Source organism: Acinonyx jubatus, chromosome D2 (assembly GCF_027475565.1).
Source record: "Acinonyx jubatus isolate Ajub_Pintada_27869175 chromosome D2, VMU_Ajub_asm_v1.0, whole genome shotgun sequence".
Taxonomy (NCBI): Eukaryota; Metazoa; Chordata; class Mammalia; order Carnivora; family Felidae; genus Acinonyx; species Acinonyx jubatus.
Window position 1 is genome coordinate 80,389,815 of NC_069393.1, and position 26,051 is coordinate 80,415,865.

Sequence of the window (26,051 nt, forward strand, 5' to 3'; positions counted from 1 at the left end):
CCCACGTCTATGGTGGGTGAATCATGGCACCTGCAACACGTCTGGGTCTCTAAGCCCCAGTTTCTTGTCCAGAGCTGTCTCTGTGGAGGCAAGCGCTTTAGTGAGCTGCCTGGTGTGTATCAGCTGTCACTTTCATCCCAGTGACATTCTCTCCCCTGCGCCTGGATGTGAAATCTGCTTCCCTAATTGCAGGGGAGGGCACCCAGCCCAGGTTGCCATCCCCTATCCCCTGTCTACTGTGACTGGTCTGGAGTTGCGTGTGTAGCCTGAGGCAGGTCAGTCAGAGCTTTGCCCAGAGTGTTCTACCTGAAGGTGTTGGGGAAAGGCCCTTGTTCCCTTTGTGGTGGCAAAGATGGGGCTCCGTGATACCTGAAGCCCTGTCTTCACTACCTAAAGGAAGCTGTTTTCGTGAAAATCCCAGAAGCTGGGAGGCTGAGAGGAAGAACGTGGAGAGAACTTTGCTCCAAGCCTCCAGAGAAGCCTCCCCTGCTATTTCCACCTGAGTTCTTTGAGTCAAGAGAATACTCTCTTTTTTTTCCCCTTAAGCTAATTTAAGTTGGGTTTCTGATGTTTGCAACCCAAAAGTCCTAATGAATATGGAATAGGAATGAGGTCCCCAGGATGTGGGTGCTAGCAAGAGCCAAGGGCACCAAAGGCAGGGCCAAGCTGTTCTGTACTAGAAATACTCATTAGCAGTATCTATTCACACCTCTAAGGAAGGGAAGAGAAGAGAAGAGAAGAGAAGAGAAGAGAAGAGAAGAGAAGAGAAAGAAGAGGAGAGGAGAGAAGAGAAGAGAAAGAAGAGGAGAGGAGAGAAAAGAAGAGAAAGAAAAGAAAAAGAGAAGAGAAGAGAAGAGAGAGAAGAGGAGAGGAGAGAAGAGAAAGAAAAGAAAAGAAAAGAAAAATGAAAGGAGCCAGGAAGAGGGCAGAAGGCAGGGTACCACCCTGGGTAAACCTGCAGAGGGTCCAGTGTCCTCTCAAGAACAGCAGGACATGATGGAGATTTCCGAACGTTTGCTGCATTCTGGGAAAGTGAAGGCTCGCTGTGACCCAAATACATTCGGAGGAAGCTCTACCTCATGGAAGCAGCCTATATTCATGGTAGTTGGAAGATGGGTGATGGATCCAGAAGAGGGGGTGTCACAGTTGGGCTCAGCATATGGAGCAGATAAAGAAAAACCACAGAAGGAAGAATCTGGAAGGAGAATTCTTTAAGGCAGGAAATCAAGAATTCTGGTCTGACTTCCTCAGGAGAAAGCAAGCCATGGACCATTTGCAGAAATCTAAGGGCAGGCGTTTGATTTCCGGGGTATTTGAGTCACTATTATCCAAATGCCATGGGGTCTAGAGGCCGTGAGTTACAAAGGAATAGGTCTTGTTATTGGTGGAGACATTAAAATGTGGACCGGATACCCTCTTCAGGTGTTAGGATTTACTCTAAGAAAGGTGAGTGGAGGCAAGAGAATAAAATGTTTTCCTCTCATAATAATGTTGTAGCAATCCAGGGTCTATACATGAGCACCCAGTAAGCCAGACCCTTTGTTCCCATTTGCCCGGAGCATTTTATAAGCAAAGGATGGGGGCAATAAAGGAAGGTTTTCCCAAGCCTTTGGGGGAGCTGAGCAGAAGCCAGCATCAGACAGAAATTGTGAACAAGATAGCGTCAGTAAAGCCAACACAATTATTGCCCTTAAATTGTGAAATGGAAGGAAGTAACTTTCAGAATGAAATTGATCTGGGCTACAATTACCGAGCACACTGTTTTAAGGAACGAGCCACCTTTTTTAAAATGCTAAGCTTATTCCGAAACTACTTTACCATTACATTTCAACAAAGAATATTTGATGTGAGAGAAGCTAAACTTCCATTAAGTCATTTCAAACACCCCCGATTCATATTTACTAATAATGATGATTTCCAAAAGCTCATTCCTGCAGCTGAGAGCAGGAGACTCAGCAGGCGTCACTGTGTGTGCAGCAGTCTCCGTGAATAATTGCCTGTCAGCATCGCATATTAAAGAGAAACAGCAAGCTTACGAGACAAGGCTTTGGTCTGATTTCTAACTTGAAGGCACAAAGCAGAAAACTAGGCTGGAGGGAAATGCTTTTAGATTTTCCTGTTTACATCGAATGTGGGAGTCTTAACCCCAAGAAAGGGGCTTAGAGGGATCAATGGATGCCCCCAAATGTGTACCAGACTTTTTCTGTATGTATATATTGTGTGCCTTTTCTAGGATGAGGGTTGATAGAAGGAATATGATCCCCAAACATGTAAGAACCACTGAGTAAATGTACCTTTACTGGTGCTGATAGAACTTTCTGGAATGATGGGAATGTTTTCTATCTGCACTGTCCAGAATGTTAGCCATTAGCCATGACATACCGCTACTGAGTGCATGAAATGTGGCTAGTGCAACCGACAAATGAATTTTGTATTTTGTTTAATTTTTGATTTAAATTCTAAAAGGCAAAATTAGAGAAATACAAAACAGATCAGTGGTTACCAGGGACTAGGTGTTGGGAGAAGATTGACCATGAAGGAGCAATGTGGGGGGATATCTCGTTTTATTTATTTTTTAATGTTCATGTATTTATTTTGACAGAGAGAGAGAGAGAGAGAGAGAGAGAGAGAGACCGTGAACTGGGGTGGGGAAGTGAGAGAGGGAGAGAATCCCAAGCAGGCTCCACGCTCAGCACAGAGACCAACATGGGGCTCGATCCCACCACCCTGAGATCATGACCTGAGCTAAAATCAAGAATTGGATGCTTAACCAACTGAGCCACCCAGGTGCCGCCCAAGGGGACATTTTTAAATGAATGAACTCTTCTGGGTCTTGACTGTGGTGGTGGTCTCTTGACTTTATGCAGTTGTCAAAGCAAAGGAAGCATACACCAAAAACATTGCATTGCATTTAGTATGTTTATTGTATGCAAAATTAAAATTAAAATTTTAAGGATTTAATTGCTACAGTGGTTATTGGCTACCAAGCTGGACGCTGAGCTCTTGACTGTCACTTAAAAAGGCCTACGGGATGAACATAGGGGAAGGGAAGGAAAAATAAGATAAAAACAGAGATAGAGTCGAACCATAAGAGACTCTTTTTTTTTTTCAATATGAAATTTATTGTCAAATTGTTTTCCATACAACACCCAGTGCTCATCCCAACAGGTGCCCTCCTCAATGCCCATCACCCACTTTCCCCTCCCTCCCACTCCCCATCAACCCTCAGTTTGTTCTCAGTTTTTAAGAGTCTCTTATGGTTTGCCTCCCTCCCTCTCTGTAACTTTTTTTCCCCTTCCCCTCCCCCATGGTCTTTTGTTAAGTTTCTCAGGATCCACATAAGAGTGAAAACATATGGTATCTTTCTCTGAATGACTTATTTCACTTAGCATAATACTCTCCAGTTCCATCCACGTTGCTACAAAAGGCCATATTTCATTCTTTCTCATTGCCATGTAGTATTCCATTGTGTATATAAACCACAATTTACTTATCCATTCATCAGCTGATGGACATTTAGGCTCTTTCCATAATTTGGCTATTGTTGAAAGTGCTGCTATAAACACTGGGGTACAAGTGCCCCTATGCTTCAACACTCCTGTATCCCTTGGGTAAATTTGTAGCAGTGCCATTGCTGGGTCATAGGGTAGATCTATTTTTAATTGTTTGAGGAAACTTCACACTGTTTTCCAGAGTGGCTGCACCAGTTTGCGTTCCCACCAACGGTGCAAAGAGGGCTCCCGTTTCTCCACATGAAAGACTCTTAAACACAGAGAACAGGGACACCTGGGTGGCTCAGTCAGTTGAGTGTCTGACTTAGGCTCGGGTCATGATCTCAAGGTTCATGAATTTGAGCCCCGCATCGGGCTCTCTGCTGTCAGCACAAAGCCTGTTTCAGATCCCCTGTCTCTCTCTCTCTCTCTCTCTCTCTCTCTCTCTCTCTCTCTTTCTCTTTCTGCTCCTTGCATGCGGGGCTTTCTCTCTCTCTCTCAAAAAGAAATAAATATTAAAAGCAAAAAGCAGAAAGCAAACTGAGGGTTGCTGGAGGGGAGGTGGGGGGGATGGGCTAGATGGGTGATGGGCATGAAGGGCACTTGTTGGCAGGAGCCCTGGGTGTTGTATGTACGAGATGAATCACTGGGTTCTACTCCTGGAGCCAAGACTATACTGTACGTTAACTAACTTGAATTTAAATGAAAAAAAAGGGGGGGGGGCTACATGCATATGCATCAGCAATGATGTGACTGAGTTTACCTGCCCGGCAGATTCATTAGCTTAGAAACTGTTCCCCAAACCATCGCTATAATAAACTGCATTCCTGCCTCACTGATAAGGGCCATAGGCTAAGAGCAGGGTGTGGACTCCTGTCCCATTCCCTCCATCCCTGCTGAGCGGGCCCGACCCCCCTCGGCCACCACACAGTCAGGCAAAGCCATTGTCACAAGCCTCCTGCCACTGTCCCAGCATCCAGTCTCCAGTCTGGGGGCTGAGCTCCTCTTCTGCACCACCCACAGATCCCCGCAGGCAGAGAACAGGTGCGGTGGCCTGAATGCACAGCGAGGGCCTGGGGAGCCGCCACTGGCATCACCACGCATCTTACTCAGAAGCCATCCCAAGCGCGAGGGCTCGTGCCCACCCCGACAGACACGGCCCAGCTCTTGCCCTCACGTCCCCGCGCCGCCCTGACACAGCGCCACAAATGGGTGGCTTCAAACAGCAGAAACTGATTCTCCCCAGGAGGCCAGCAGTTTGAAATCAAGGTGCCGGCAAGGTTGGCATCTTGAGCGCTCAGAGGGAGACTCTGTTCCGCGCCTCCCTTCCAGCCTCCAGCAGCTTCTGCACATGCTCCGTGTTCCCTGGCTTGTGGCCGAAGCGCTCCGATTGCTGCTCCCACCTCCCGCCTTCACGTGGCATTCGCCTGCCTGTGTCTCTCTGTGTCTCTGTGTCCAAACTTCTCTTTTCTCACACGGACACGAGAAATTGGTTTGGGGCCCACCCTAACTCGTATACTCTCATCTTAATTTCACCTGCAAAGATCTTTTGTACCCAAGAAAGGTCTAATTCCCAGGTAACAGGACTTCAGCGTATCTTTTGGAGGGGGACACGATTGAACCCATAAGAGATTCCAACCACCGTTGGGACAGAATCCCTTCCCCACAGTAGAACATTCCAGGCCAGGTATGGCTTCACCTCTGACTATCTTTGACCTCATTTGCATGTGTGTGCACGTGTGTTTTCCACTGCAGTGTTTTTCCCATCGTGTGAGTGTCCTGTTTGTGGCAAAGGGGGTGGTGCCAGGCCAGTGTCTGCCCTTAACGTTCAGGAGAAACTTCCCTTCGTTAACCAAAGGGCAGGCCCCCGACACAGAGACGTGGCACATCCCAGGTGGGCGGCCCTTGAGCTAGTTGGCCGAACTCTGGGCGCGTCAGCAGACGTGACACAGTAGAACAGAGAACCAGAACTGATTGTACAGCATGCTTCTTACAGGTGACTTTGAGTTACTTCACTTTTGAGCCTTAATTTCCTCATTAATCATGTGTAAACATAATGCCTACTCCTTGGGTTGTTTCGAGTGTTAGATAATATACATATTGGGCATGTCGGGGCTAACAGATAAACGTTACCTCCCGAGTCCTTCCCTTTCTGTCTGCCTTTCATTCTTCCCACACACATAACGCCTTATAATATAAAAATAATTGTCGTTTAATATAAAAATGAAGACAAATAAAAGAAGCAAATTAAAATATCTGTAATTTCCTCACCCAGATATAATTATTATTTAGATGTTGATGTATTTCCCTTACAGTCTTTGTTAACACACATATTTACACACATATTTCTGCAAAATTGGTTTCATTCTGTACATATTTGTTTTGTAACCACTCTCACTTAACAAGATAGCACATTTCATATTTAATTAAATGGTCTTCTAAAGCCTGGTTTATGATGACTGCAGAGCAATCCATCATGGATAGAACATCTTTCTTCAATTAATCACCTTTCGCCAACCGTGTTGGCTGTTGCCAATTCTTTACTATTTTAAAAAATATCGTCGGGGACATTCTTAAGGGTCAAACGTCACGCGCCTCTGTTCATTCCTTTTAGAAAAGTTGTAAGAAGTAGAACTACATCTTAAACCCACTCGGTAAGTGATCATTTGCTAATTTCTCCTTTCTTCTTCCTTCTCTTCTTCCTCTTCTTCATCTCAGCCGGTACCCTGCCCTCGGTGTTTCACTGAACCAGCAGAAGCCATCAGAACAGGCAAAGTTCCGCCCTTCCCCTCGGGGCTGACCTCTCTGCTCCTCGGGGACGTTGCTCCTAGAACCCCCTTGCCCTCCTGAACCCCCAGATCTCTACTGGATCCAGGTCACCCCAACCCCGTGCAAACATGCTGCTTCCTTCCTGTACCCATCTGCTATGCCTGCTATGACAAGTTACCGCGAACTTGGTGGCTTAAAGCAACGCCAATTTATTATCTTACAATTCCCGGATCAGAAGTCCAAAATGGGTTTTACTGGGTAAAGATTAAAGTGTCAGGAGTTGCATTCCTTGGGAGGCTCCTGGGAAGAATCCGTTTCCTTCCCCTTTTCAGCTTCAACAGGCTGCTTATATTCCTTGGTTCATGGTCTTTTCTTCCATCTTCAAAGCCAGCAATGTATCGTGTTCAAATCTCTCTCTGACTGACCTTTTGTCTCTCCCTACAAAGACCCTGTGATTACTGTGGGCCCACCCAGATAAGCCTGGACAAGATCCCCATCTCAAAATCCTTAACTTGGGCGCCTGGGTGGCTCAGTCGGTGAAGCATCCGATTCTGGATTTCGGCTCAGGTCATGATCTTACAGTTTGTAACTCTGAGCCCCGCCTCGGGCTCCTCGCTGACACTGTGGAGACTGCTTGGGATTCTCTCTCTCTATCTCTCTCTCTCTCTGCCCCCCTCCGGCTCACGTCCTCTCTCTGTAAATAAATTTAAAAAAACAAAAACAAAAACCGTTCACTTAATCACATCCGCAGTGGCACCTTTTGCCCTGTAGGGTAACATACTCACAGGCTCCAGGGATTCCTGTGTGGACATCTTTGGAAGATCATTATCCTGCCAACCCCATCTTGCATCTTTCTTCCAGAACCCACTCCAGTTGGACCTTTATCTCCAAGTGTCCTGCTCCTGCTAAGTCACCTGTGATCATGGTGCCACATCTAGTGCTCAAGTCTCAGCCCTCCTGTGCCCTGATGTCTCTGATACATCTGACCAACTGATCATTCTTTCCTTTGTGGAACTTCTTCTTTAGCTTTTAGGATGCCAGGATTTCTTGGTTTTCCCCTTATTTTATTGGTGGCTCCTTCCCAATCCCTCTAACTAAATCCCGTCCTTCCCCTTGACCACTGTGTACCTCAAGACACAAATCTTTATCTGCACTGACTCCCCAGGTGACCTCATTTGGTCCTATGTGGTAGGACGTTACCTGTTTACTGATGATGCCCAAAACTATATTCCCAGTCTTACCTCTCCTCTGAGCTTGTGGACTCAGAAAATTCCCTTTGAATTCTTTTTTTTTTAATGTTTATTTTTGAGAGAGAGAGAGAGCAGGGGAGGGGCAGAGAGAGAGGGAGACACAGAATCCAAAACAGGCTCCAGGCTTCTGACACAGGGCTCAAACCCACAAACTGTGAGATCATGACCTGGGCCAAAGTCGGACGCTTACCCGACTGAGCCATCCAGGCGCCCCAATTCCCTTTGGGTTCTAATAAGACTCTTGAATTTGACAAGTTCACGACTGCACTCAAGTTCCCTCCACCTCCTCGTGCCCAATGTGTTATTCTCAAGTCAACTAATGGCACACTATACCCAGGTGCTCAGACAAAAAAGCATGTCTTCGTCTTGATTCTATTCTTTCCCTCAAAACCAACGTGTGGTCCATCGGCCAGTCCTGAATGGGCTACCTTTCCCACGTACCCCTGGATGACCCCTTCCATCCCTGCAAGGCTCCTCATACTTCCCCTCTGTCCTCGGTCACTGCAGGTACCTCCAAGTTACCGGGATTACTGGTCTCCCTGCTGCGAATCCTGCCTTACAATCTGTATCCCATGCAGACTCTGGAATCAGATTTAAAATTTTACATCAAATTGTGTCATTCCTGTGCTCAGACGAGGGGGTGCACAAGATGGGGATGGTAACAGCGGTCCGTGAATCTCAGCCATGGAACAAGGGGCACAAGCGAACTGCGGATGACCAGAGAGCAGGCAGAGGACTTAGGTGTCACTAGTCCTGGGCGGGAAGTGAGCTACAAACAGGTGAGGAAAGAATGAGAGCACTCTCCCGAAGAGCTGCACATCCCAGTTTAACATTTCTGAAAAACACGGCACCCATGGGCAAAATTAAGAGATGAGACAGATTGGATGTTTGCAAATCTATAACTGACCAGGGGTTTAAAAATATATATACATTTAGAAGAGTTCCAGCAAGTGGCCAGGAACCCGGGTGTGTGGTGAAAACAGCCCAGGAGAGTTTTGATAATATCGACGCCTGGGTCCTCCCCAGATGACTGATCAGAACCTCTGGGTGCCAGCATCAGTACATTTTAAAAGCTCTCCAAACAATTCTATCAGGGCAGGGGTGGATACGGTGAGAAGGAGGAGGTAAAGAGCCATGAGAATGAGCTGTCGGGGTGATCGTTTAGGTGGCTGCTGAAGTCTCCACAGAGCTACAGAGCAAAGAAATCCAATTCTAATTACAGATGCTTTCTTGGGCTAGTCTCCCGGGGATTTGGTGGAGCTAAGATGCACAGCTTGTAGAAATCGTAGCTGGGAGTGTGGGTTTAGCAGGGGCACGTGAGCCTCTTAGGGTTTCCCTCAAATTCCTCTGTGGGTGGTGTTGAGGCCCAGCAGTGGGATGATCTAAGTAGCCTTCGATCTTAGATCTAAGTCACCTCGGACTTTGGGGGCCTCTGTCGTATCTGTGGCAGGCAGAATAATGGCCCCCGGAGTGAGTTAAATAAAACCCCCGCAAAATCCATGTCTACCCTGAAACTCAGAATGAGACTATTTGGAAATAGGGTCTCAGCAGATGAAGTTAAGATAAGATCACACAGGGGCGAGGTGGTCCTTAATGCCAATGACTGGTGTCTTTTTTATTTTAAATGTTTATTTTTGAGAGAGAGGGAGCACAAGCGGAGGACGGGCAGAGAGAGAGAGATTCCCAAGCAGCCTCCACACTGCCAGTGCAGAGCCCAATGGAGGGCTCGATCCCACGAACCGTGAGATCATGACCTGAGCCAAAAATCAAAAGTTGGATGGACGCTTAACTGACTGAGCCACCCAGGTGCCCCAGTGACCGGGGTCTTTATAAGAAGAAAGGACACAGGAGAGAGGGTAGCCACGTGAAGACGCTGGCAAAACTTGAAGGGATAAAGCTACAAGCAAGGAACAGCAAAGACCGCTGGAGCTTCCCCAAACTGGAAGAAACAGGAAAGGATTCTTCCCTAGAAACTTTGGAGGGAGCATAGCCCTAGGGACACCCTCTAGTCTCCGGAACTGTGAGAGAATAAATTTCTCTTGTTCTAAACCACCCAATTTTTGGTACTTTGTGAGAGCCACTCTAGGAAATTAATAGACCCCCCCAAAGATGTCTGTGTCTGTGTCCCCAGATCCTACAAAGGCATTATGTTTCATGGCAAGGGGGAATTAAGGTTGCAGGTGGAATTAAAGCTGCTAATCAACTGATTTTAAATTAGGGAGATTATTCTGGATCATCCAGGTGATCCCATTAGAGTCATAAGTGCTCTTATAAGTGAGTCAGTGTCAGAAAGTTGGAAAGACTCAACCGGCCATTGACATCAAAGGTGAAGATCCCATGAGAGGCATGGATGCCCCCACGCCCAAAGAACATAAACACGTACGCATAAAAATTTGCCATCATTAGGAACCTGCCATGATGTCAAGCCTGCTGCAGTTTCCTCCAGTGTATAGCAGGAAGCAAAGACCCGATTTCAAGAAGGTTTTTTGTCCTACTAACGAACGTGTCCCATAAGCAAAAATTGCAAATATAAAATGGAAGGCTTGTTTTCCCTCAGGCCAAAGTTTTCACCTCTGGAAAAGAAGGGAAGAAATCTCTTTTTCTAAAACGGATCCAGGGGCACCTGGGCGGCTCAGGTGGTTGAGCGTCTGACTCTTGATTTCAGCTCAGGTCATGATCTCTCTAGTTCCTGAGATCAAGCCCCACATCGGACTCTGTGCCGACAGCTCAGAGCCTGCTAGGGTTCTCTCTCTCCCTCTCTGCCCCTCCCAAGCTCATCTCTCTCTTTCTAAAAAATTAATAAAAATATGGGGCGCCTGGGTGGCTCAGTCAGTTAAGCGTCCCACTTCGGCTCAGGTCATGATCTCACAGTTGGTGGGTTCGAGCCCCATGTCGGACTCTTTGCTGACAGCTCAGAGCCTGGAGCCTGCTTTGGATTCTCTGTCTCCCTCTCTGTCTCTGCCCCTCCCCTGCTTGTGCTCTGTCTCCCTCTGTCTTTCAAAAATAAATAAAAATGTTAAAAATTTGTTTTTAATTAATAAAAAAACTTTTTAAAAAGTGTGCCTAGGTATCTGCCTTAAACAATTAAAAGCAAAGGCTCGGCCTTGTCCACCAGCGTTCACAGCATTATTCACAATAGCCAAAAGGTTACAAGTGAGCAATCGAAATGTCCATCGACAGATGAATGGGTGAACAAAATGTGGTCTATCCACACAATGGAATATTATTCAGCCTTAACCAGGAATGAAATTGTGACACAGGCTATAACATGGCTGGTTGACCCTTCAAACTGTGATGCCAGGTGAAATATAAACCAGACACAGAAGATCAAATATTACACGATTGCACTTGTATGCTGTGCCTGAAATAAGCAAATTTATAGAAACAAAAAGTAGAATACAGGTCCCCCGGAGCTGGGGGGAAAGAGAAAAGGAAGAGTAATGGTTTAATGGGTGCAGAGATTTAACTGGGGATGGAAAAGTTCTGAACGTGAACGTTGGTGATGGCTGAAAAACCATATGAACGTGACTGAAGCTACTGAACTACACACTTAACATAATTAAAGGAATATTTTATGTTGTGCGTTCTCCATCGTAGTCATGAAGAAAAAAAAATAGTACTCCTCCCAGGACCGTCCCAGGAAGCCCTAGGTGGAGAGGCTAGCAAAGACCTAGAATAACTTTCCGCATTAATACGCAATATTCTTTAAGAAGGGAACAAAAACGTTGGGACTAAGAAATTATTGGCAAATAAAAGTGCAGAATGACCCAGTTGCTCTGCGCTGCTCCTTTGTTGATTTATTCACTCCTTTAACAGCTATTTACTGAGGGTGCGCCACCTGCCGGAGGCAGCCCGCAGGCAAACACGCAGGCGTAGACGCGCTCCCTCCCTCCTCGCAGATGAGAGGCTGGAGGCTGGAGGCCGGAGGCCAGGTACACCGCCCGGGCCCCCTCTGGAACCACGTCACCCTTTCTCCCAACTACTGGAGATGGTGGCTCTCAGCGGAGTCCCTCCAAGCATCACAAGAGCTGTCGCCAGGCATCAAGATCATGCATCCCACCCGGAGACAGATGCATCCAACGACCAGTCCGTGATGGGTGATGGTGTGTGAAGGTCCAGCTGAAGGCGTCACCCAGCTCCAGCCCCCCATGTGACGGGGCTGAGGCCAGGGTGGAGACTGTATCGCAGATCAGCACCTTCCTTTGCCAAATCTTGCTTCCTTCCCTCTGCCCTCCCCCACCCCCCACCCTGCAGGAGGTGGATCTGAAGGATTCAAAACTTGCCGCGCACAAATCTCCTTCATAGGATCTGTTTCTCAGAACTTGACCTAAGACAGAGGAAAAGCAACGCCACTTCGTAGATCATGAGAAGACGAAGCACGAGTGATCCTCACGCAAAGGAGAGAGAAAAGTGCCTTCCTGCTGGATGGTCAGGTTGGTCTCGTCCGTGGGGGGAAGGGGAGGTAAATTTTATCTGCAGTGTGAAGGATGGAAAGGATGACTGGTGGCCGAAGACGGGAGGGCATTCCACCTGAAGGGACAGACACGGGCAAAGACAAGAAGGCAGGGAATGCCTAAAGACGACGGAGAGTCTGCTGAGGCTGAGCCACGATGTGCCAAAAAAAAAAAGAAAGAAAGAAAAAGAAAAGAAAAACAAAAAGAGCTCAGAGAAATTATACGTACTGACTATGGATGTCTGAGCAGTGGGAAAACTTACCTGATGAGATAAACTGTGTAAACAACATTAACATCTAATTCTCATGCTTCCCTTTATAAGTTCCATGTGGATACATACAATGACCTGCAAGAAAAGATGGCAGGCATTATTTCTTTTTAACTTTTTTCTTTTTGGGAGAGAGAGAGTGCACAAGCTGGGGAGGGGCAGAGAGAGAGGGAGACAAAGGATTTCAAGCAGGCTCCGTGCTGTCAGCACAGAGCCCGACGCAGGGCTTGAATTCACAAACCCTGAGACCATGACCTGAGCCGAAGTGAGATGCTTAACTGACTGAGCCATCCAGGTGCCCCAGAAGCTACGATGTCTAACACTTCTTTTTAGAGATGGGGACTCAAAGACATAGAGATTAAGCAGTTTGTCTAAGGTAACGATTTGTAGAATCTATTCTTCGAGGGCCGTTAGGGGAGTTAGAACAGCATATTCAACACTAACATTGGTAGAATTTATGAATGCATAGACTTCTGGGACCTTTAAGGATTCTCAGAAATAATCCATCCCATTCATGTAGCAAACAAGAGCGCTGAGATCCAGGGGGAGTCAAATAACTCACCCAAGACCACAGAGCTTTAGACTGGATCCCAGTTTGCAGGAATCCTTAGGACTGACCAGCTGTGGAAAGTTTTGCCAACAACACAGTGGAATTTGGCGTTGAATCCTCCTTTGGCTTCAGATCAGCTTTTTTTTTTTTTTTAATTTATTTATTTTGAGAGAGAGGGCACAAGCAGGGGAAGGGCAGAGAGAGAGAGAGAGAGGGCCCGATGCAGAGCTCGAACTCGTGAACCCTGAGATCATGATCTGAGCAGAGATCAAGAGTTGGACACTCAGCTGACTGAGCCACCCAGGAACCCCTGACCAGATTTATAAGCAGCCCAACAGAGAGTGCACTTGGCTAGGTCCCTATGACTGGTGAGCAGGAACTCTAGAAATTTCTTACTTCTGCATGCTCTACTGAGATCCAAAAAAACTTTTAATGTGTTCCACTCTTGAATGAGATGGCAGCAAAGTACAACCTTCACAATGTGACGTCTGGGGGCTGGGGGCCCTCTCTATAGCATATGGGCCTGTCATTGTCCCAGGTCACTCAGCTATCCAGCCTCATCACACCGTACTTTGTATGGCCTGCCTGGGTCCCAGCAACATAGACCCCCCCCCACACACCATCCCTAAGCCCCCCACATGGTCATAGTGTCTCTGCACAGGCCAGGCATGTTTCCTGGTCTCTGCTTTCCTCTGCTATACCAGTGAAATCTTACTTCTTCCAGACTCATCTTTATTTTTTTAATTAATTAATTTATTTTGAGAGAGAGAGAGGAAGCACGAATGGGGGACGGGCAGAGAGAGAGAATCCCAAGCTGGCTCCACACTGTCAATGCACAGCCTGACATGGGGCTCAATCCCACGAACCATGAGATCATGACCTGAGCTGAAATCAAGAGTCAGATGCTTAACCAACTGAGCCAACCAGGCACCCCAAGACTCATTTAAAAAAAAAAAAATCAACACTCACGTCTGTAGCAGTAATACTCACCATGGCCAAATGGTGGAAACAATGCACACGCCCATCCAAGGATGAGTGGATAAACAAAGTGTGGTACTTACATACAATGGAATAATATTCTGCCTTAAGAAGGAAGAAAATTCTGACATCTGCCACAACATGGATGAAGGTGGAACACATTACACTAAGTGAAATAAGCCAGACATTAAGGACAAATCCTGTATGATTCCATGTCCATGAGGTCCCTAGAGGAGTCAAATCCACAGAGACAGAGGTAGAATGGTTGCCAGGCACCGGGGAGGAGGAGAGAATGGCGAGTTATTGTTCAATGGGTACAATGTAGGAAGATGAAAAAGTTCTGCAGATTGATTGCACAACAATGTGAATATACTTAATACTGAACTGTATACTGAGAAATGTTTAAGATGGCAGTTTTTCTGTTATGTGTATTTTACCACAATTTGGAAACAAACAAACAAACAAACAAACCCATCCTCTGCAAAGTCTTCCTTGAGTCCCCGCATGGGTGATCCACTTCCACTCGTATCTGCCCAAGGTCCTCTGGACACACTTCCATTGATGCACAGGCACTGTCGCCATGTAATTACTTTCTGAGGTGCTTCCTTCAGCAAATGAGGGACCTTTTAGGAAGAGGATGGCCTGATTCCTTTGGTCTCTGTAGCCACAGCCCCTATGCAGTTGGTTGCACACGGCCGGGGCTCGGCAAGTGTTTGCTGATCAATTAGGACCCTAAGTAGGATGCTACCATGATGGTCAAGTCTTCCCAGCTCTTTGATGTGATCACGGGCCCATGGAGACTCAACCTGATGCCTCTACAACTGACAAGTCATTTATAAAGAAGTGGCCTGACAGATTGAACACTTTCCCCTTGAAAAATGGAGATGAATAAGAAAATATTGAGCATCCTGAAGCAATTGGATGATTTACAGAGACATTAACGAGGGCTGAGCCCTGCCCAGCTCAACTTTGCATTGTTGTCATCCAATGCACCTCCATGGCCTTCCTCCCCTTATCGAGATCTGCAATCCACAAGCCTATAAATATTGCAGGAGCATATGACCAGGGGTGACAGAGATGTCAGCCGCGGTGATAAAAGCGTCTATTGAAGAAGCTTGAGGGTGTATCCCGGTGAAGGATGGACTGGAGACAGGCCATGGCGAATGTTAATTACAGGGCTGGGTTTGGGATCTGGGCACAAAGGCAGGAGGGAGGAGGGGGCTGAGGGTCTGCTAGGCCAGCGGTTGTCCCTGGGCCATTCCTCCTCCTCCTGAGTAGTTGGCTGCTCTCAGTGCTAGTGTTTTGGGCCCAATCTTGGGGTGTTATTGGGTGCAACATGGGCCCCAGGATGTTTTCATAGTTCCCCAATCCTTAGGCTGCCTCCACCCTGTCCCAAGGCTAGGGATGTGAGGAGGAACCAGCTGGATGGGGGCAGGTGTGCCTTGGAGGCGTGAGAAGTACACCCAGAGATTTGAGAGGAGAATGGGTGGGAACTGGGTAAAGGGGTTGGGGCTGATCAGAAATCAGTATCTCGGAGCCAAGGTTGCCCAGAGGGTCCAGCAGGATTCATACAAGACCTCTGGGGAATAAGGCTTTGAAAGGAGTCTGAATGCAAACAGTAGTACCCACACACGGGTACGATGTGTGATGTCTGGATAGGGACAAAAAGGGGGAGACTGGACGGGACCCATCATACATCAAGATAAAGAGCCGCAACCCGGAGGCTGGGTCACTGCAAAAACACATGCTGGGGATGTGCCAGCGATTGTAGGCAGATGGTCAGAAGCTGGGACCGAAATACCATCCAGGTGCCAAGCATTCGTGTTAATGAGAGGCTAGATTGATATTTCGATAAAGGGGCCGTAGAGAAAGTGGGAGCAAGATGGGCTGGCTGCTGCTACCTCAAGACAGTGAGTTCCGAGCAGGGAGACCCCGGGCTGCACACAGGATGCCCTAATGACACACAGCAACTATGCAGGCTCCTGCCCCCGGGGGTTCACTCACACACACTCCGGCAAGACCTTGGCGACCCATAGCGGGTGTCCCGACCCGGCGGTTCGTTGACATCCACATCCCCGGAGACAAGGAGAAGGCAGTCCCTTGGCCAGAATCCCCAACCTGCCCCTCCTTCAAGGTCTGTAATGAGACCTGCCTGAAATTACAGACTTCATTTTTCACGATCACTCAGTAGGACTTGCAGTGAAAAAGACCAGTCACATTCCGCAGCAGATACGAGGGGAAAGACACTCCCTCAGATTATTCTAGCGGTGGGCATGTGCCACGTGAGTGAAACCCACACCGTGTTTCCCACTCTGCACACGTTTAGTTGATCCGGCTTGCGCCAGGTGCCGTGCTGGGCTCTGGGGTTACACCGGCCAATAAGACGTGAGCTCCGCCTACAAGGTGCCCGCCTCGCCCTTTCAGGGGCAATGACGTGTCAGTCGGGCTGCAAGGTCACGAGAAGCCCCCTGATGGGAAGTGATAGGCATGCACTTGGGGCTCTGTCGGAGCACAGCAGGGCATTGCCACTCGGTTTGGATGCATCTGGAAGCCGACCTTGAGGCTGGAATTAGCAAGGAGCCACTTGGGAGGTGCAAAGTATGCCGCTAGGAGAGCAGGGGACAGGTCAGGGGAGGGGAAGCACCCGGGAGTGTGCATTCTCCAGCCCCCCCCCCCGCCTCTCCCCCCCCCCAGCCGTGGGATGAAGGTGCTTCCTGGTGCTGGGGAACAGGAGCCAGTGTAGAAGGCCCGCCCGGGGAGGACGAGGCAGCCGGGGCATGTAGGCATCCGCTCTCAAGGGCTTTTACTCACTGGCACTTGGGACCTGCCACACCTGTCAGGTGACAGACAGCCGCACTGGCGAGCAGAACCCCTCGGGGGCTGCTGGGGAAGAGCTCATGCTGGCCCTGGGACTCTAGCCAGGCTGCACTGGAGGCGGAAAGGTGATGGGACATGGCGGGGACACTCACAGTGCCCAACCGAGGCCACACGCCTCCCAGTGGCTACTTATAAGGGGTCTGTCTTGCCTCTCACGGTAAAACATAAACCCATCCGGGGGACCTGGGTGGCTCAGTCGGCTGAGCATCCGCCTCTTGATTTTGGCTCAGTCATGATCTCATAGTTACGGATTCGAGCTCCAAGTCAGGCTCTGTGCTGACAGTGCGGAGTCTGCTTGGGATTCTGTCTCCCTCTCTCTCTGCCCCTCCCTCCCCCAATAAACTTAAAAAAATAGGGGTGCCTGGGGGACTCCGTCAGTTAAGTGTCAACTTCAACTCGGATCATGATCTTGTGGTTCTTGAGTTCTGTGCTGTGCCGACAGCTCGGAGCCTGGAGCCTGCGTCGGATCCTGTGTCTCCCTCTCTCTCTGCCCCTCTCCTGGTCATGCTCTGTCTCTCTCTCTCTCAAATAAATGAACACTTAAAAAAATTAAATAAATAAATAAATAAATAAATACAATACAAGCCCACCCAAAGACAAAGGCCAATCACAATCTGGGTATCCAATCACACAATATTGCCATGCCTGTGCCCTGCATCACACCAGGAGGGTATAATTCATAATTCCCCCAGAGGACTGTGCTGGGAGATCATCAGCTGTTTTACAGAGAAGGAAACAGACTCAGGGCCGCTGCCCATGGGCTGTTGTGCAAGCACACCAGGGGTTGCTATTCATGCAGACTTCTATATGAACGGAGCCTTCTAGAGTTGTGCAGTGTGCAGCCTGTGCAACACATTCAGGAGGCCTATATGGGCAAGGTTAAGCTACTTGCCAAGCATTCTACTACTAGGCGTAGGCAGTGTGGAACCCCCACGTGTCTGTTCCAAAGCCCCAGCTCCTAGTCCCTGCCTCTTTCCCTCCGCAGCCTGGGGAAGGCACTTCCTAAGTGCCTCCAACAGCACATCTTAAGTCTTTCATTCCCTCCGGATGCTGCTGAGTCAGCCAGCTTCAGGCCTGAAGAATTTGAGCATGGCAACAAGAAACCGGACCCGGCCAAGGGGTGGCATGAGTCGTGATAGGCAAAAGGAAAGAAACAGAAGCAAGAAACTAGAGAGGGAGGCAAGGCAGAATCAGCAGAGCTCTTCAGAAGACAATGAAGCAGCCTAAAGAGGCAAATGGACGTAGGAAGAAATGAGGGAGCTTTAGACCAGGGCCTCGGAGCCCCGCTAATCCCAGGGGTCTGCGATCCGGCTCCCAGGGCTTATTCCTCCTGAGGGGCCAGGGCCAGGATGGGTGCTGTGGTCAGGGGCTTCACCCCATGCTGCTCATGAGGAACATCTTCCAGATGAACGTCGGGGCCCCTGGGACACATTCCGACCTACACGCTTTCCTCCTCCTTAAACCCACGGTAAACTTCCCAAGTGATTCACTTCCTAACCGTCATCGGCTGGGAGCATGTTGCTCTGGAAGGAGCTGGGTCCCCCGAAGTACCATGGAGACAAGTCATGGAGGCTCCGAAACAGGACCCTGCCAGAGAGTGTGTGCCCAGACTAGGAGAGGGACACCCCGCCCCCTACAGATGTTGTACTGGATTCCCGAAGGCTCCACCTTAAACCATCCAATCCTGCATCCCAGCCCACGGCCACCACCCCCTCCTGCTCACACTGCTCCTAGGACGCCACCTTCTAGGCATCAACTCAGTGAGAGCCCCCCTGCTCTGGACCCCAGCCCCCTGGTTACAGTAAGGGCTGGGCTCCTGTACCCCTTCTCCTACTCCATCATTTTCTTCCCCACCAGGCTGCAAACCTGCACTTAAAATAAAAGTCTACGCCCTCTCTCCTGTTCCTGACCTCACTCCAAACAGGCCCCGAGAGTTCAGTAGAGTTATTTGTTTCAAGGTCACGCAGAGCTCCACATGGCCATACAAATGGGCTCTCCTTTATTCCATTACCAGCTTCTCAGTGACCTTCACAGCGGGCTGCTCCTTCCTGCTGAAACACCACCTTCCTCTGCCTCCCAGGGCCCCACTTTTTCTGGGGTGCCCTTTGGATCTTTCTGGTGCTCCTTCCCAGCTCCTGGCTCCTCCTCCCTCTTACCCTGACAGCATACCCAGGGTCTGCTCTGGGCCCCCTTCTCTTTCTCTCTGCACATTGTCCCAGGTAACAGCACCTTGTCTCTAGGCTCTGAGTGCTGTGTGTTTGATGCCCCGCTACCTCCTGCTCTCGTCTCCTCAAGGAATTCCAGACCCCTTGATCCGACTACTTAGTGACAAGGCTCCTTGGATGCCTAGGAGCTATCTCAGACTTAACAGGGCAGACAGAATTTTCTATTTGCTTCCCATGAGAGGGTTCCCTTCCGGCATCCCACCCATCTTTATAACCCAGCCCACCTCACCCAGATTTTCAAGCCAAAAAATCTAGGAGTCCTCATGGGAGTCCCCTCTGTTCCTCACTCCCCACTGGCAGCCAATTACTGGGTCCTGCCGTACCCCCACTACCAGCGTAGACCGGGACACCTGGTCCCCAGAGATCTTTAGCTCCTCCTAGTGGGTCTTCCTGCCTTGACTCTTGGACCCTCTTCAATCTACTCCCAGCAGAGCAGCTGGCAGATTAAACAAACAAACAAACAAACAAACAAACAAAAAGCCACACTAGATTTGTTGCTAGTCTCAGCCTAAACGCACAAGGCGTGCCACCGTGTTTACAATAAAACCCATCCCATCGCCCTTTCAGCCCTGATTTACTCCATCCTCCATTGATGATGCTTCGCCAGCCACAGGGTGCTGCCTGTTCCTTGAACACACCAAGCCCACCCTTCCCGCTGGCTCGTGGCCCTCCCCAGTCCCTGTCCTCAGAATGTGCTCCCCCGTGTAGGCATCAGGGGGTCCCATCTTAAAGGTCTTCCAGTCTCTCTTACCTCCCCACTTTGTCATTGTCCTCAGGGTCTGAACCCATCTGCTTGTTTTCTTGTTTCTGTCTGTTCATGGTCTATCTCTGCCCTCGCTGATCATGGTGGTCCTGAGAAGCACTCGAGTGGTTAAAACGGAGTGAACGTTTGAATTGATCCAAAGAAGAGGAACCAGGCTATGAAGTCTCTTTCAAAAATGGGCATCCTCAAGAAGTCTCCTGAGAACTAAGCGTCCTACAAGAACAATGAGATTACCGTTCTTCAGATCCCCAAAGACCAGCAATAAATGAAATTCATGCCCAGAAGTCCGGACAAACAAGGACACTTCTTTCTAATTCTCCTCTAAATCAATCACATCATTGCAATTAGCACATTTTACATTAGAGTCAACCTGAGCTTGATGGTAAGTCAATGACACCAAGAACAACAAAGAAGAAATGGGCCCCTTGTATGACCCTCAGGCTCAGAACTTCAAAAGAATGTTACTTCTACATTCACCCTTGACTCTTGGAGCTGGCCTCTCGGTGCTGTGCAGTGAGTAATAGCTTTATAATCCTGCCATGGATCAACCTCCTGTGTTCTCTTTCACTGGGATTTGGATTCTGATCTGTCATTTCTCTATAATTATATGTCAGGATTATATTTCAGGAAAGAAACCTGTTTGAAGCCAAAAGTATAGATCTTAAGTTTAGACATTTAAAAAATGCACCCACACAAGAAAGGTTTTGTGAGCCTCTATCAGATAAAAATCTAGAAGCCAGAGCAGCCCACAGCTAGGCAGAGTCAAAACTTAATGCTATGGGGCTATGGGGAAAGGGGAAAGTGGGTGATGGGCACTGAGGAGGGCACTTGTTGAATGAGCACTGGGTGTTGTATGGAAGCCAAGTGGACAGTAAATTATATTGAAAAATGTTAAGCAAGAAAATCTTATCCCCCCCAAAGAAACCTTAATGCTATCACTGCTCAAATGTGCAAATTCTTTTTTTTTAATGTTTGTTTATTTATTTATTTATTTATTTATTTTTGAGAGTGAGAGAGAGAGAGAGAGAGACAGCACAAGCAGAAGAGGGCCAGAGAGAGAGAGGGAGAGAAAGAATCCCAAGCAGGCTCCACTCTGTGAGCCCAGAGACCAACACTGGGATCAAACTCCTGAACCGTGAGGTCATGACCTGACCTGAAATCCAGAGTTGGACGCTCAGTTAGAATGAGCCGAAAGGTGCCCCAAATGGACAAATTCTTTAGATGTGGTTCTGTGAAAGGAAGGTATATGCAAAAAGATCTCAGAAGACCAAAAGAGCCATGTGACTGAAGGAAAAGGCCAAGAAGTCCAGCTTGATAAAAGATGGTTTATGAAGGGGACACGCAGACAACAGAGGGTGTTGTGGACAGGTCAAAGCAGTAAATCTCCGTGACCCCACCTTGCGTGAGACCTGTCTTTATGGCCCTAGAGGCTGGCGAGTACAGGGTCTTAGTCATATCTCCAGAGCAGATCAAGGATGTTATGCCCAAGGGTGTACTTAAGGGTGTGGTTAGACAAAAAGAGGAGGGGAGGTGGGGAGTCCGGGCTCCGGAAGGCTTCAGGTCACAGAGCAGTCATCATGGCAGATTTGTCCCAGGTGTCCCCAGCCTTGTCCACACAGATATGAAAGGAAGGCAGTATCATGAGGAAAGAAGGCCTGGGCTTATTACGTGAAATATGCAGGGCTCTGTCCCCCAGAGGTGAGTCTTGCCCTTTGGAACAGTTGGCACTCACAGACCCCATGTAACATATTGTTAGACTTTCACATTAAAATTCTGATTTTAAAATCTGAATGCATTTTATAATGTGTTGGCTTAAAGCCTGAGGAAAATAACATTATCTGTGTTATATTAAGTTCTACTAATCAATCTCTCAATACCATTGTCTTCTAGAGGTTAGTTCTGTGAAGTAGGGGTGGGGGGTGAATGGAGCCACCCTCCCTCCCCCGCCTGTGTGAGTCCTGCCTAAGGGCCTTCATTGGTCAGCAGCGGGAGATCTGTGGACACACCTCCGCTCTTTTGTGGTCTCCTATCTCACCTCCCGTATGTTCTACTTCTATCCTTCCCTGCCCGGAGTCAGGTCTTCAGCACTTCCCCCCTGGTGAGACTCCACTGCTTTCCTGCCCAGACTCCTCATCCTCCAGACAGGCATCTTGGGTCCAGCCTTCCCCCTGCAGCCCCTGCCTCTGTTCTAAAGGACAAACCGAGTCACAGCGATACTCACTCAACACGGAGAGGTGCATCCAGGGGAAGCCATTAGCGTGAAGTACCGAATCCGCCATAATGGCCACCTTGCCCACCTGACCTTTACCCTTCCACCTTTCTAGTTCATGGCCCCTCCCCCCCCCCCCACCCTTCTGGCTCACTTCACACTCCACCTCTGCTAGATCCCAGGTGGCTTCAGGGTTAAGCGGCTTTATTCACATTCATGTTTTCTCTTCTTGAAGGGTGTTTCCTCCCCTGTCCAGCTCACTTTTACTTTTCCCCCAAAGGGTCGTGTCACCTCTGCTGGTGAGCCTTTGGGTCTTCAGACTTGGCTCCTGGCCTCTCCTTGGTCTGCCCACCATCCCCAGTGCATACAATGTGTTTCCAATAAACCATTTACTGGTCCACTGACCCCACTCGACTGTGATCTCCTGGAGGGCAGGGTCAGGGAGCTTTTAGGGGAGGCTGCGTGGCTCAGTCGGTTAAGTGTCCAACTCTTGATTTTGGTTCAGGTCATGATCTCGAAGTTCATGGGATGGAGTCCTGCTCTGTGCTGACAGTACACAGCCTACCTGGGATTCTCTCTTTCTGCCCCTCCCCTGCACACATGCTCATGCACTCTCTCTCTCTCTCTCTCAAAAAAAAGGGGGGGGATGCTTTCTGTCACATAGCAATCATTCAATAATGTTAATTGAATGAATGTTGAGTAGATGAATGGACTGAATGGATGGACCAGGCCTGTTCTTTTAGTTTCACCCAAAGCTTTTTTAAAAATGCCAGCACCTATCCCCTGGGCCAAGAGGAACCAGAAGAGAAGCCAGTGTCCCAGCCTGAGACAGAACATTAAAGGGAAGGTGGATTAGCTCGTAAGGGCCATCATGGGGGTGGCCACATGAATTGATGGGAGAAACTGTCCTTGTGATGCAAACATGGGAGGCTCTAACTCGGGTTTTCACGAGGTGGACAATTTTCCCAATATGGATGTTTGCTCAAAGGCACCATGAACGGAAACGAACAAAAGGATTGGAAAAGGAATTTGAGAACAAAATCTGGTATTTAAACATAGTAACTGAAGGGGCACCTGGGTGGCTCACTTGTTAGGTGTCCGACTCCTAATCTCAGCTGGGATCTCGATCTCAGGGTTGTGAGTTCAAGCCCCGCGTTGGGCTCTCTGCTGGGCACAAAGCCTACTTAAATAATAATAATCATAATAATAACAGAATGAAAGGAGGGGGCCTGAGGTAACTAAACAATGTGTTCCCTCAACACATGACTGCTGAGGAAACATGCAGAGACACTTCAGTGCAGTTGCTTTGAGCAGGCATCCATCTCTGGGAGCTGGGGCACGGGCTTCCCCCTGGAGGAGTGACAGGAGGAATCTCCATCCATCTAGTTTGCCTTCGTGCCATCCTGGGGATCAACAAATCACTGACCTCTCCAAGTCCCTGCTGCACTAGCAAAGACAGGCCAGAACTATCACCTAGGAGGCCACCACATGCACCCACTGTACCTTGAAGGGACATGAGCCAGATATGTTCTGGCTGAGCTCCCCACGTGCCAAGTACAGGACATCAACCTTGCAGGTCCAGAAACTGAATCTAGGGTTGATCAGACATAAGAACAAAATTCACGTTAACAAAAATTTCCAAGAAGTGAATGTATAGTTGGGAGCAGTGCAAGGAATAAAATGCTGAGTAGCGTCTGAGGCTCATGTCTGTAGATCTGTCTCCCTCGAGGGAGAGAACGCAAGGGAAGCTCCAATGTCAAGTGAAGGGCCCTGGGGAACACAGAGTCCAGCAAAGGCTGCTGGTTTGGTGACCCTAAGCCTACGGCCAGGGGACTCTACCAACGAATGCCCGTGTCTCCACTGTAAGGTAGGGTCTCACCTACCCATCAGAAACTTGTATTTGAATGGACTTTTTTTTCTTTTCCTTTTTTTTGCTTTCTGCCTGCACTTCTTCTGGCCCCTCTCCCTTCCTCAGAACAGGCATAGGGGATTATAATTCCCAAACTGGTTGATGTCACAGTCTGGACTCCCAGAAGCAGAGACCATAACAAAGCCTTGGGTGAGGATAGTGTTTTGGAAGGTGATGCCCGGAAGCATGTCTTCATAGACATGAAGAAAGTGAGCCAAGGAAGGGAGAAAAGTCAATGAAGTTTCCTCAACGATAAGGCAGTTCCTTGGTCCCCACTAGAGTCCATCTGAGACAGTGGGTGAAGCATGTCCAGTAGAGCATGTACCCACCAATTCCTTTCTCCACTGGTTGCAGTTTATCCCTGGAAGCATTGGCTATCCCCTGCACCTCCAAGCTGTGCCTGTGGGCATCCATGCATATCTCAAGTGCCAAAGAAAGCCTTCGAACAGAGGGGAGGAGAGAGAAACCAGAGTCCAAGTAGGAAGTTGTCAGGCGCTGGGAATTGTCTGCGGGTGCCCGTGAGTTCACACGTGCCCTTGGAAGAGGTCTCATATCCCTCGAGGCCACATTCACAATCAGCTAAATTGGTCCACAAATGGCTAATTGTCCGAGACTTGGTTCTTTTTTATTCCCCTTGAGGAGTAATCTGCCAATGACCTTTGTTCAATCACTGCCCTGGGCTCCCGGTCCCACAGTGTTCAGCCCAGGAACTGAAGCTGGAGAATAAAAATGACACTCCATGAAAAGATTGTTCTTTTTTGTCCCCAGTGTTTTCATTTACCATGAACTGTAAGTGATTCATAACTTGGATTTTCCCCACTTGTCACAAAACATGAATTTTCAGTTCATTTTAAAGATAAATTTTTAGGGGCACCTGGGTAGCTCCGTTGGTTAGGTGTCCGACTTGATTTTGGCTCAGGTCATCATCTCCCAGTCCTGAGATTGAGCCCCGGGTCAGGCTCTGCACTGGGCATGAAGCCTGCTTAAGATTCTCTATATCCCTCTGTTCCTCTCCCACTCACATGTGCATGTAGATACTCTCTCTCTCAAAAAAAAAAAAAAAAAGATTAATTGTTAAAGTTAAACCAGCCCCTGAAAAAGTAGTGATATTTAAAATCATCTTTCAGTTAATTTCTGTTGTAATACAGAGACTAACAGACCAATTCAAGATTTAAGATTTTGTCTTTTTACTCAATTATTATCTTAGAATTAAATATTTATTATTGATATTGAGAAAAACTAAAAAAAATATATTAATTGCACCTAAATTATAATCAAGTCAAAAATTTCCAAATTAAGATGTAGTACTAAAACACTTATCATTCCCTTCAACTCATGATATAATTACAAAATCAACCTACTATTTATCTAGAGTATTTATTCAACCACATTATAAACCATTAATTTTTAGGAAAAGTTCAGTTGCCAAACACCCTTGGTTTATGCCACCTAGAGTATGATCTTCATTTTTCCTCCAACTGTGATAACAAGTGGCAGTGCACTGACAAAATTTCTGAGACCTGCCATGTCAAGCTGAAGGGCTACAATGAAAGAAGTGGGCCATAATTAAAAGCCATCAAAAAGCAAAGGTATAGGGGAATTTTGAGAACGGCATTTGAAACCAGAGTGGTTTTGCCCCTTCCAACAGCTAATGATTGCAAGGGGCTCTGGGGAAGAAGGTCAAAAGGGGCAGTAGCAGCGCGGGCCCTGTGAACTCTCAAAATGGCCCTGCCAAGGCTTGCTTCTAGAACAGGGCACACACAGAAGAGAAACCTCAGGAAATGAATCAAAATTGACCAGGACAGGGGCAATAGAGACAAAGGTAAGAGAAGATCCAGACCACAGTGGGGAAGGGGACTGGATCCAAGAAAGTTTGCTCAGAAAGCAACGTGAGAAATAAGCCCACGAACCCAACCAAAGGAGGGACGCAGATACTGGGAGCACAGGGAAGGGAGGCTTTAATCAATGTTCTTGCAAGAGTGGGCGTCCTATGGGCAGGCACCCTGGGGGCAATGACAGCAGACAACTTCTCTCCTAGCATGCTAGTCCCTCCCCTGGTTCCTCATTGGTTGAGCACCACAGAGGTAAGTCCCTCCCCTGGCCCCTCATTGGCTGAGTGCTACAGAGGTTACAGCCTTCCCCGGAAGTCCTCCGTGCCCAGGTAAGGCAAAAAGCAGCCTGACTGGAACAAATGTGCATTCCCTGAGGTGACGCAGACACTTCAGGTATTTGACGCATGCTCCTTGCAAAGTCCACAAAAAATAGGCCCCCAAAATGGAGAGGGGAAGAAGAATCAGGAAGTGAAGTG

General features: G+C 48.2%; 1 long non-coding RNA gene across 1 annotated transcript; it reads right to left on the minus strand.

Annotated features, from left to right (window-relative positions):
* Window positions 1-11,330: 11,330 nt before the first annotated feature.
* LOC128312640 (uncharacterized) lies at window positions 11,331-24,773 on the minus strand. Its single transcript, XR_008292184.1, has 4 exons — window positions 24,618-24,773; window positions 23,338-23,425; window positions 19,614-19,838; window positions 11,331-12,310 (listed from the first exon to the last, which is right to left on the minus strand). It is a non-coding gene; the product is annotated as an uncharacterized LOC128312640 (long non-coding RNA).
* Between the last annotated feature and the right edge of the window lie 1,278 nt (window positions 24,774-26,051).